The sequence below is a fragment of the Lissotriton helveticus genome, chromosome 2_2 (genome assembly GCF_964261635.1).
Source record: "Lissotriton helveticus chromosome 2_2, aLisHel1.1, whole genome shotgun sequence".
Lineage (NCBI taxonomy): Eukaryota > Metazoa > Chordata > Amphibia > Caudata > Salamandridae > Lissotriton > Lissotriton helveticus.
Window position 1 is genome coordinate 254682583 of NC_136060.1, and position 12188 is coordinate 254694770.

Genomic DNA, 12188 nt, shown 5'->3' on the forward strand with positions numbered 1-12188 from the left:
GTCAACCAGTGTCAGATCCTTTTACAGCTGCGCTCTCACGTTCGAGATGCGCATGCGCAACCCAGGGCACGTTTCGCCCACGTGCGCTCCCTGAACTCCATTTAACCATAACAGGAGGGCCCAGACACTCGTGCACCTTAGTGACGTCATAGTGTTGTGAGGGGTGGCTACCAGCCTGAGGAAAGCGTAGACTCCCTCCCCCGCACCCTTTAAAATACGGGATATCATATCCTGCCCCTGGGTGTTCTGAGAGAGACCAATGGCCCCTCCCGCGGGCGGCCCCTTTCGTGAATGGGTCCGCCCCCCCGTAAGGACCTTAAAATGCTGCTCACCGATTAATGACCTTACCGCCACAGGCCAGGTAGTTGACCGACTATCTGGCCCCCCCCAACCGCCTACATTGAAAGGTCATATCTTCCTAATCAAGAAACCCTCTACCCCTGCTAGTTTGTTCCCTATCCTTAGGACATTCCTTGACTGTCAACTGGACCCCCCACCCTGTGAGTAGAGACAACCCCTCCAATAATTGTCCACTCTTCATTATCAGCCGACTGGCAATTAAGGTGTTTGAACTAATTTCTCAAACCAAGTGTTGATCCTCTTTATCGAGTGATTCGTCACCGAGTGACTCCGTGCACTCGCATATTCCCCCCCCCCCCCCTTGTACGTGCAGCCTGGGGAAAAACTGCCCCCTTATGGTGCAGTCTGGGTCCTATCATCGTTACCCCATGTCCTATAATGCATGAGGGTGTGGGGGCACGCCTATCGAGGATCCCTGGCCGTGACCGGGGGTATCCTGGTACTATCATTCTACCCCTCCCACTGGCATACTGTACAGTCTGCTAACCATCCACACCTAGCCACTACGCTCTGGAAAGTGTTAAGTGTATGGTACTACTTTTACTCTGGAAGTCCCCGCTTCCTGAACAGGGGAAATGAGGCGTTGCATAGGCCTATCCTTCCCGGGGTTGCCGAGGCCAGGAATGCACACCCTTGTGTACTGTTCCATCTCTACCGTTGTCAATACCAATTGGTGATCTATGCATATACCATGCTGACACTGGTGGCCCTGCGTGCACAGGCGCCGTTACTGTAGGTATACAATTTCCTGTTACGGCAAATACTGCCATTTTTGTGAAGCAACATCCTGCTACATTACTGTCGCCAGCCCAATTAAGGACTTACACACCAAAACAATCACCTCTGTGTTGGCACCTCCTGCGTCTTTTGATTGCTCGCCCATCACACTTGCGTTGTTGCTTGCCATCCTCTACCTGACGTAAGCATCCCTTGGGCTGTCCACCAGTAGCAGCTGTTGTGATGTGGAGCACTCCAGATATCCACCATGGACCCGGCCATACATAAATGGAAAAGATAAACACAAACCATTAGTGTTTCTGGCGATAACTGCTGTACACGTGCTAATCTTACATTGCCATCACTTGCTACGTTTGAGATACGATTAGCGTCAGATGCATACTCTTAAACACTTCCGACTAAGTGTTGAGCATAACCTCAGTTTGTGTCCCCTGTAGTGTGACTGGATTAGTGTTATGAAGAGTGCCCTGTAAAATGGCCTTCGTTAACAAATACTAGCCAGTGTGCAGTGCAGTGACACAAAGCCTGGAGTCCCCAGTGAATACCATAGCGCCCTCATGACTCCTTAAGGATGATTAGGATATCAGTTTAAAAGGAACAATCTGTTTGGATTAGCACCCACCCAATCACAACTTGATGAGATATACGTATTCTAATTATCGAACCCCTCGCGCCTAACTGTTGGCTTCGACCGTGGCTGACAGTGGTAACGCGTAATATAACTAAGGGGCAACCATAACCTATATATATTATTCTTATGATCCCAAACTGAGCATCATTCCCTTAACAAGTTGCATGTAACAGGTGGCCCTCCAGCTGCCACACATGATTTTCCAATCCATTCATAGTATACCGCCACCTATTGTAAATCATGACGCAACATTAGTTTCAACAGATCAGGATTTAATGTGTTACCGTTCATTAACCCATTCTGCCTCCCCCAGTTCAGCCCTGGTCATATGCAAATCTGTCCGACCCTCCTGCCCATATAAGAGCACCAGCAGTATCAAAGATGGGATTTAGGCATGGTCACGACCTTCCTCTTTAGATCCACTCTACTATAGTGAGTCCTTTGCGTGCTATATGTCCTCTGAGAAAATTGCTTGAAACTAACAGGCCTACTATGGAATGGCAATTTCCTGGCTGACATTTGGTACGGCTGACTTACTTAGGCAATAAAACAGGGGGGGGAAGAATTAAGTGCCACATGCTGTTAAGTAAACACGCAAGTGCACACGGGGGACCCAGAACTAGCATCGTCACTATTCCCGATAGATATATCCCTTACGTAGCCCCTTATCATGTTACCGTTGGTAGGTAGCATTACCTTGGTCCGGGGTCGTCAAATGTTTTCTACCACTGTAACCAGGCTTAAATCGCACTGTGCCTGGTAACTTGTGCTACACATTTCCTAGATCTGGCTAGGTCAATGTTTAAAGCATTTAGCACCATCTACAGAGCATCTCAATGAAAAGGAGTACCACTATAAACCCACTGTAAGTAATTCAGACAAAACAGGGCTCCTCGCTCAGCGGTGGCACTTCAGATTCCAAATTTAGGTGTCCATAAGAAATCCACTGGAGGATTCACTCTTGGTCCGAATGGTAAAGCCCTGGAAGTCAATGCCACCTAAGTCTCGCTGCATTCAGTGATGCATAAAGTTCAGAAGAGAAGAGTTGGATGTTCATGAGACAACCATGTGACGCACCCACCACAGGAATGAGCAATAATTAAAACATCAATACCAGAGCCATCCTGAGCTCCGGGCCCGTCCCATCCGGCTAGTTCAATGTTTAAGGCCTTCTGAACCACCTACAAATCATCTCAAGGAGGAAAGGGGAACGCTACCTACAACGTATGCAATGCAGACAAAAGGGTGGCAACACCTCGGATTCCCACTCAAGTTTCCATAAGAAATCCACCTGAGGACTCCCTTTTAGGTCCCAATGGCCAAGCCCTGGCAGTCATAATCCCTATGGTTCGTTGCATTCAGTAATGCATAAAGTTCAGAAGAGAAGAATTGGGTGTTCATCAGTTAACCATATGGCGCACCCCCCCCTAGTATTGAGCAACATTCGACCATCAATACCAGTTCAATGTATGTCATCTGCGTCAATCAGCGTGAACTAGCTGTAGGAAAAAGGTATAATGTGCAACGCAACCCCCCATAGGAATGAGCAATAATTCATATATCAGTACACGAGCCATCCTGAGCTCTGGGCCCGTCCCAACTAGTAGATGAAGAAAGAAAAAGCAAACACAGGGACTCGTTGCCTGTATGTGTGCTCACTTCACGTTAGTGGAGAAGTTATGGCATGACGTCATGGCCTATGAGCCTTCACCAGCTAACAACCTTTGAAAACCTTGTAGGTATGATGTTACTTGTTGTTGTATCATATATCTGGATGCAATGGCAGAAACATCAAAAACACAATTTTAAGGCAGCACACCATGCTAAGCCCGGATGTTTGGCTTACGTAATTTTAAAAATGTAACATCGAAGTTCTTGGTGTCCCTACAGTCTGGAAAAAACAGGGCACCTGTGATAGGGCTCAAAACCGAGCCCGCCAAAGACCAGTTTAAACTGCCGGTGCTTAGACCCAGCCAGGCGCCTGCGACAATGATTCTCGGTGTGTCTTGCGCTCACCTCACTCAATGAAATCTCATTGCTATATCTCCATCTTTACCAATAGCCTAAAGATAAATGGTATTTATCAAACCAACCGCTTAGAGTAATGCAAACACCATCATTAGCGCAGATTCGGGCATCCCCATGTGAAGAAAGCCCCCCTTACTCATGCTAGCTACCCCTCTATCTAACTCGTCGGACCATCATGAAAATACTAATGATTCCGCACTTTTAAACTTGACCACTAGATGGTAGCGCAGGCAGCTAGATATAGCTTCATGTATGCCATACAGAAACCCCATTCCAGACTTTCGTCCATGCAATCTTCATTCCTCTCCCCATACATGCACGTGTGCACACACATATATCCTACACATATGCATCTAGACATAAACACACACCCTGTCCTTAGTCCCCACTGGACATGTACACATGAAAAGAAAGAAAGGAGCTAACGAACCCTGGTGCAATGTTGTGCTCTGAGCTCGCTAAGCAATCATGGGAAGACTGGAACATGCCCCAAAACAGTGCTGAGTTAAACCAAAAGGCTTTGAGAACCCACCCGTCCGTCTCCATAATATAGTGCAACCGCACACACAGAGCAGCACATTTAGAAGCAGTCCACTGCTAAACCTGCATCCCCTACATACAGTGTCCTGCCTCCATATCTATGCAAAATGTTCTATGGAGCAGACGAGTGTTCATGAATCTCGCAAAATTAGAAGAAAGAGGGAAGTCGCTTAATACACAAAATGTGATAACATAATCTAGCCTCCACAAACATTCAACAGCACCTCCAGACTATTGCGAATAAAAACCAGGACATTAAACAACCTGGAAAGCTGCTGTTTTGCATTATTGTCTGTACACACAAACTGGACGAGTACATTCTACACGCCTCTTCCCACTGCGATACATAGACAGGTACAGAGATGTCTTCATATACACTATTCCTGATACAGGACAGATGTGCGCTCAGAAACACAGATACACTTACCCACTCGTTCATGCAGTGTAGGTGGGTCAAATCACTACTTACTCATGGACAGTCACACTCTCTGTTCCCTGCTTACTGAACAAACAAGGCTGTCAGGTAACGTGCTTAGCATCACTCTCCTGAGAGTACATCTGAAATGGGACGTTATCTTTTCATGCCCCCACTCTAACTTAACGGCACCCTATTTACGACTACAGCAGCCAGCAGGTCTGCGATGATCTCACAGCTCTGAACAAGTTACCACTTTATTTCGTTGGGACAACGAACAGGTTCAATATCAAATCTTACATTCCTACATGAAATGATTAAACCCAACTCAGGATCCCTGCATACTGCAACAACGTAGTGCTCCACCTAAGTTACTGACAAGTAGGCAAACACGTGAACACCGTGTTCTACTATAAAGCGCAAAGATGCACGCAGAGCCATGCCAAAGTTACTAAAATTGAAACTAAAAATAGCCCAAGGGAAAACCTTAGCTCCAGGATTCGGCTAGGTGTAGGGAAAATATCACTGGAATTGTTTTGAGCTCCAATTCCCCGAGATGGGCCTGCTGAGCACATGCTTCTAAATCAGGATATAAATAAATAAGGAAAGTGTGGCACGGGCACGGCAGGATTTAACAAAGTGCTTTAAAACAAGCGTTATGAAAAACATACTTGAATTGACAAAACAAAAACTTTGGCTGCTCTCGTGAAACTGCAGTTAGAACTGAACTGGTTTGTCAACAGCGAGTACCACATCCTGACAAACATATCTAACCAAATATTGGACGAACATTGGTTCTTACAGGGAAAGACACAGTTTGCACCTACCACCTAAACTCTTGATTATCACAAAAGTCATTCAACATTGCTGCACGCCAAATCCTTAACCAACAATTTCTAAACTGTGACATTGTTGTACGGCATCTGATGCCCTCTTTCAAACAAAAAAGGGGCATCTGTTCGTGAGCTCACTACCTGCATGAAATGACGAGTGTTCCCACACGCGTTGCTCCGCCTGGCCGGCCCCGCTCCAACGATGAAGCGACTCTGCCCCTGCTGCTCTACCGGTCTTTTAGCTTTTGAGCGGAACCACCGCCGCTAGGACAGCCAGGGCCAGACACGCACCGTCGCTGTGATGGATGGCTTCTTCCTCCTGCAGTCCGACAGGCATGTCCCCGTCCTCCCACGTGCATGCCCCAGCCCCCCGCGAAACCGGCTGGCAGGCACCCGACGAACAGGAGAAATCAGCTGATGCTCTCCCGGGCTCCGCATCTCCATTCCCGCCGATTGTGACCTACAAAACAAAGAAAAGAAAATTACACAGCCCCACGGTGGGGCGAGGAGCGTGCCTGGGAGCGCGGGCACAAAGAGGCCGCTTCCCGCGCTCCCCAGGCTTTTAACCCTTTCGCCGCCGCGGCCCCGCCCCCTCACCCCGGAAGTGCACAATTACTTCCGGGGTGAGGGCGCGGGGCAAGCAACCCCGAAAGGCACGGGGTGTGGGAGGGGCCGGGCCCCGCCATGCTTGCGTGGGGGCCGATTGGCCCCCCCTTCTCTGTCTAAATGGAGCATAAATTCTATGGCAGGACAGGAGGCTCAGATTATGCTTACTCGATTTCTTTACTACAAACAGCAGCCAATAGGAATACAGTAAAGAAACGAAAAACTACAACTCCCATGAGCACTTATATAACCATAGAGAGCATAACCATATATAAGGAACCATAGAGGGCAAGACTTCCTCTTTCTTTGCTGCTTCGCAGCCACTTAAGTCATTTATCCTACTTTATTGCTATCTTGTGCTTATTGACTTGTCTTCCATTGTGCATGCTTTGTGCGCGCTTAGTGCGTTTGCCTATTTGCAGCGAGCGTCTGTTGCGGTCTCCTGCTGCTGCGCTCCGTGTCTTTCGGCTTGTTTATTCGCCGTTTGTTGTTGAGAGCGCGGTGTCGCCTCTCTTTTGCCTCGGGCGCTTTCTGTGCCCTTGTCTTTGGTGGAGTGGGACTGGGGACAGGAGCGGTCGTGCGTTTCACTCGCACGGCGCTCCCCTTTCGCATTCTCTGGCAGGCGGGCGTCTGCACATGCGCGACCGCCCATTGTTTACATTTCCGTGTCCCACACGGATTCTTTGACACGCTGAGGCGGCGTTTCTTCGAGCCTGTGCCCACGGCCTGCCGAGTGCTCCCCTGTTGACACCCTTCCTTCGTGAGAGTTGGGGTTGAATAATTTGTAGAGGCTGTTGCCTAGAGTGGCTTTTGCAAGCCTGTCCCTCCACGTTCTATATATCGTTTCTGACGTGGGGAGTGTGTTGCTCTCCATTATTAAGGCTTGCAAAGGGGTTTGTCACTCCCCCTGACTGGGCCACTTCGGTGTCCTTTTTCATATATTCTCTGTGTGGGCTTTTGGCTGTCTGTCCTTCTCAGGCTCTTGAAATGGCTGGTTATGAGGAAGAAGACGCCTATTATTATGACGAGGAGCCTGAAGACTCATTTGAGTACAATTTGGTTGACGCACTTGATCAAGGGGTGCAGCATTCGGTGAATTCTGCGATAGTCCGTGCTATTGGGCCACTGAAGCGTCATCTGACGGGCTATGCTCATCAACAAGGCTGGATTCCTTCAGCTTCTACCAAGCGCTCTTCTAAGTCACCAGGGAATCCCCACAGGTCGGACTTTGTCAAATTGGCCAAAACTTTATCCGGTTCCAAGGGTTCTAAGGTGGCTGTGTCTTCTACCCCGGATACTGAGGATACCTCGTCCTCTTCGTCCTCTTCTGGTCCATCTGCTCCTCCTGCTAAGAAGTCGAGGAAGGAGCATTTTGTTGACGCATCAGTGCATCCCCCAGTGCTTACCTTTGAGCCTACCGATATCGTCCATCCCAGTTCGAAGTCCTGGCTTCCAGCTCCTGAGGTCGCAGCGTACGTCCAGGACCATATTCGGCACTCCTTTGACCAGGAGGTGCGTTCTCGTCTGCGTTCCGAGTGTCCTCGCCCGGATTTGGCGGACAAACTCGCAGACACTCCAGAGGTAGATCCCACGATCCTTACTTACCTTCGGAAGTTCACGAAGGATCCCAAAAAAGGCATTGATCGATCCTGGCGCCTGTGCCAGGATAAATTATTGGATCTTCTTGGTCCGCTCCCTAAGATCCTGGACTTGGGGTATCAGGCTCAAGGGTCTGCTTCTGGTATCGACCCGGACGAACTGATTGGTTGGGCCCAACGGGCTATTTGTCAGTTAGGCAATGCAAATTGTGCACTTTCAACGGAGCGTCGCCGTTCCATCCTTCTTAAGATGGACCCACGTTTGACAGAATTAGCCTCTTCGGAATCGGGTCCCCTGGCTCAGGGTCTTTTGTTCGGCCAGCCGTTCCTCAAGGAACTTACGAAATTTGTTTCAACGTTTAGTGGCCTGGACAAGGCACAATCTCAGCTACGCAGGGCGTTCCGCCCGGTTTTTGGCAGAGCCGGACGTTCACAGGGACGTTCGTTCGGCCGTGGTTCTGGCCAACAACGTGGCAATCAGTCCCAGCAGGGTGGTGGTCAGCAGTCCGCCTATTCCGGTTCCAAATCCAAGTTCCACCCCTCCCGCAAAGGCCGTGGGCAGGCCTCTAAAGGCGGTTATGGCGGACAGCAAGGTGGACGACAAGATTTCGCAAACTCAGGTGAGCCTAGTTCCTTACGATTCTGTTGTTCTGGGGGGCAGAGTGCAATATTTCCTCCCCAATTGGCGTACAATCTCCAGCGATGCTTGGGTGTTACAGACAGTTCAAGGTTACCGCATCGAGTTTTATCATCCTCCCATTCAAACTCTCGCCCCTTCTCTCCTTGTTTTTTCCCAACGAGATCAAGCCGTCATCTCGGAGGAAATCGAGTCCCTTCTGGACAAGGGAGCCATTGTTCGGACGTCCCGGCATCCTCAGGGGTTCGTCAGCAATGTGTTCCTGGTGGAGAAGAAGGGGGGAGGTTCTCGCCTAGTGCTCAATCTAAAGGAGTTCAACAACGGAGTGGTTTATCGCCACTTCAAGATGGAGGGCATCCATCTTCTCAGGGATCTCCTTCGCAAGGGCGACTGGATGGTTCGTCTGGATTTGAAGGACGCTTACTTGTCCATTTCCATCTTTCCGCCTCATCCCCGTTTCCTTCAATTCCAATGGTCGGAGACGTGGTTCGAGTACACGGTTCTCCCGTTCGGTCTCTCGTCCGCTCCGTGGTGCTTCACGGAGCTCCTCCGACCGGTCATGGAATCGCTGAGGGCACGCGGGGTGCGTCTGATAGTGTATCTGGACGACTTTTTGTTGATGGCTCAGTGTCCTGTACTTCTGCAGGCCCATTTGGCATGGACGGTCGACCTGTTGCAGTCTCTAGGGTTTCTAGTGAATCCTCAAAAATCTCATTTACATCCCACTCAGTCGATCGAATTCCTGGGTTTCCTAGTCGATTCAGTAGCTTGCCAACTGCTCTTACCCTCCCAGAAAATCAGGTCTATCAAGAGGGAGTTGAAGTTACTGTTGTCCACACAGAGTGTGTCCTTACGATCGATCGCTCGGATTGTCGGGCTGTTGGCCTCATCCATTCAAGCGATCTTTCCGGGTCCCTTGCATTATCGGGCCCTGCAACGACTCAAGATCAGACATTTGCAGAAGGGTCTTCGCTATTCCGATCTGGTTCCACTGTCACCGGAAGCAAGGTCGGAGATGATGTGGTGGCTCAACCACAAGGAGGCATGGAACGGGAAAGCCCTGTTCGGCTCCACTCCGGATATGGTGCTGGAATCGGATGCGAGTCTTTTGGGGCTGGGGAGCCCGGTGCGGGGATGTAACGACGGGCGGCCGTTGGTCGCAAGACGAACTGAGTCTTCACATCAATTGTCTGGAGCTCCTGGCGGGATCGTTTGCGATCCGCAGCCTTGCTCCTCAGGCTACCAGTTGTTGCATACTGCTCCGCATGGACAACATTTCTGCGGTGAGGTATGTGAACAAACTGGGGGGTACGAGATCGAAGCTTTTGGCTGAGATTGCGAAGGACTTCTGGCACTTTTGCCTTCAGAAGAAGATCACTCTTATTGCAGAGTATCTTCCGGGTCGCCAGAACCAGGTGGCCGATTGGAACTCTCGCCATCTGCTGGACTTCAGCGATTGGCGACTTCACCCCCGGGTTTTTCGGAACCTGTCTCGCCTTTGGGGTCGGCCTTGGATCGATCTGTTTGCATCTCGCCTCAATGCCCAGTTGCCCAGGTTTTACAGCTGGCGTCCGGATCCGGAGGCTCTGGCCACGGATGCCTTTCTGCAAACTTGGCCCCCTCATCTTTGCTATGCGTTTCCCCCGTTCGCGATGATTCCGCAACTCCTGGCACGAGCAAAGCACTTCCAGTCAGAACTGGTTCTCATTGCTCCTCTTTGGAGGGCTCAAGCATGGTTTCTGGATCTTCTGGAGATGAGTTGTTCGACGCCGTTCCTGCTTCCACAGAAGTGGAACTTGTTGTTGGACCCTCTCCTCCGTCCGCATCCTCTGGTATTGTCCAGTCAGCTCCGACTGGTTGCGTGGCGCCTTTCGGGGAACGCTGGCAAATCCCTGGCTTATTTGGAGACGCTTCGCGATTTATCGCTGAGGCTTGGGCCCCCAACACGCGCAAGCGTTATGCATCAGCTTGGCGGCGATGGTGTGGTTGGTGTTCTGAACGACACTTGGATCCCGCTTCAGCGGATGTTACTTTAGTGGCTAATTTTCTTGCTTCCATCGCTTCTTCTGGTTCTGCCTACCGGACGGTCAATTCTTTTCGCTCCGCTATATCTGCGGGCCATGCTTTTGTTGACGGGAAACCTATTGGAGAACATCCAATGGTTTCTAAATTGCTCCGTGGTATTCGGCTACTTAAACCGCCTTGTCCGAAGTATGTGGCACTTTGGGATGTCTCCGTTGTCTTACGTTTTTTGGAGGCTTGGCCTCTCAATTCTTCCTTGTCTCGCAAGCAACTTTCGGCGAAGTTGACAATGCTTCTTTGTTTAGTGTCTTGTAAACGCATTTCGGATGTCCGTGCATTAGACCTCGCAGGGCGTTCATTTTCTCCGGAAGGAGTCACTTTTACAATTTCCCGACGCACCAAAACTAATATGTCGTCGGTTTCTTATCCGGCCTTTCCTCAGAACCCACAATTATGTGTAGTACACTGCGTCAAGGATTATGAGGTAAGTACTGCTCCTTTTCGACAGGATTTGTCTGGAAAGTTGTTGATTGCTTTGCAAAAACCCTTTCGCCCTGTCACGCCAGCTACCCTGGCCCGTTGGGTACGTTGGCTCATGTCTGAGGCTGGTATTGATGTCTCCATTTTCGGAGCGCATTCCACTCGGGGTGCCATGGCCTCTAAGGCTTTTACTGTAGGTGTGAGTTTGTTGGACATTATGAAGGCCGCAGATTGGTCTTCTGATACTGTGTTTAAAACCTTCTATTTCAAACCTGTTGTGGATATTGCTTCTGTGGTGGTGAACCAGCTTTGAACAAGCATAATCTGAGCCTCCTGTCCTGCCATAGAATTAAAAATTTGCAAACATTCGTGACAAGAATTTTCAATTCTATTAAGGACACGGAGGCGAGGATTATCCCACCCAAATGTGCTTTACTGCATGTATCATGTATTTTCTCATCGTTATAATTTTATGACATGTTTTTCTTGCACTATTTCCCTACCCTTTTTTGTATTTGCCTTCTGGTACTGGGAAAGTGTATTACGGCTCTGGTTTTTCTTTTAGGTTCTGACCAGAAGTGAGCTTCAGTGGTTTTCTCCTGCATCGGTCCCGGTCTTTCGACTTCTGGACCTGTGGAATTCTGCTTTTCCAGTATCCTGTTCCTTTTTTTCCTCTGGATTGTCGTTGGATGCTCCTTCTCCTGCTGCCTACGGATGTTTTCTCCTGGCTGTTCTGCGGTTCCACGTGAATTGACTTTTTTCCATTGACTTATTTATTTACTGACCAAAGAAAGAGGAAGTCTTGCCCTCTATGGTTCCTTATATATGGTTATGCTCTCTATGGTTATATAAGTGCTCATGGGAGTTGTAGTTTTTCGTTTCTTTACTGTATTCCTATTGGCTGCTGTTTGTAGTAAAGAAATCGAGTAAGCATAATCCTCGCCTCCGTGTCCTTAATAGAATTGAAAATTCTTGTCACGAATGTTTGCAAATTTTTAATTATGTACTTAAGGGGGTGGTTTAAACAAGTAAGGTATTTTTCGGTGATTCCCATAGTGAGCCACCAGCACGTTGGTGCCCCCTGAGCTTTCTGTTATTGCTACCAGATTTATAACGTAGCAACTAACATACACCTAAAACTAGCCAGGCCTATTGGTTTTCCCAGTGTTTGTTGGCTGTTTAATATAAATGAGTAACAACAATGATTTTGTAATAAAGAATGTTGAAAATGTATGGTGAGACTGAATTAAACATGACTGACGTCTGTAGAAGGGGTAGTGGTCTCCAGAATCTCTCAATC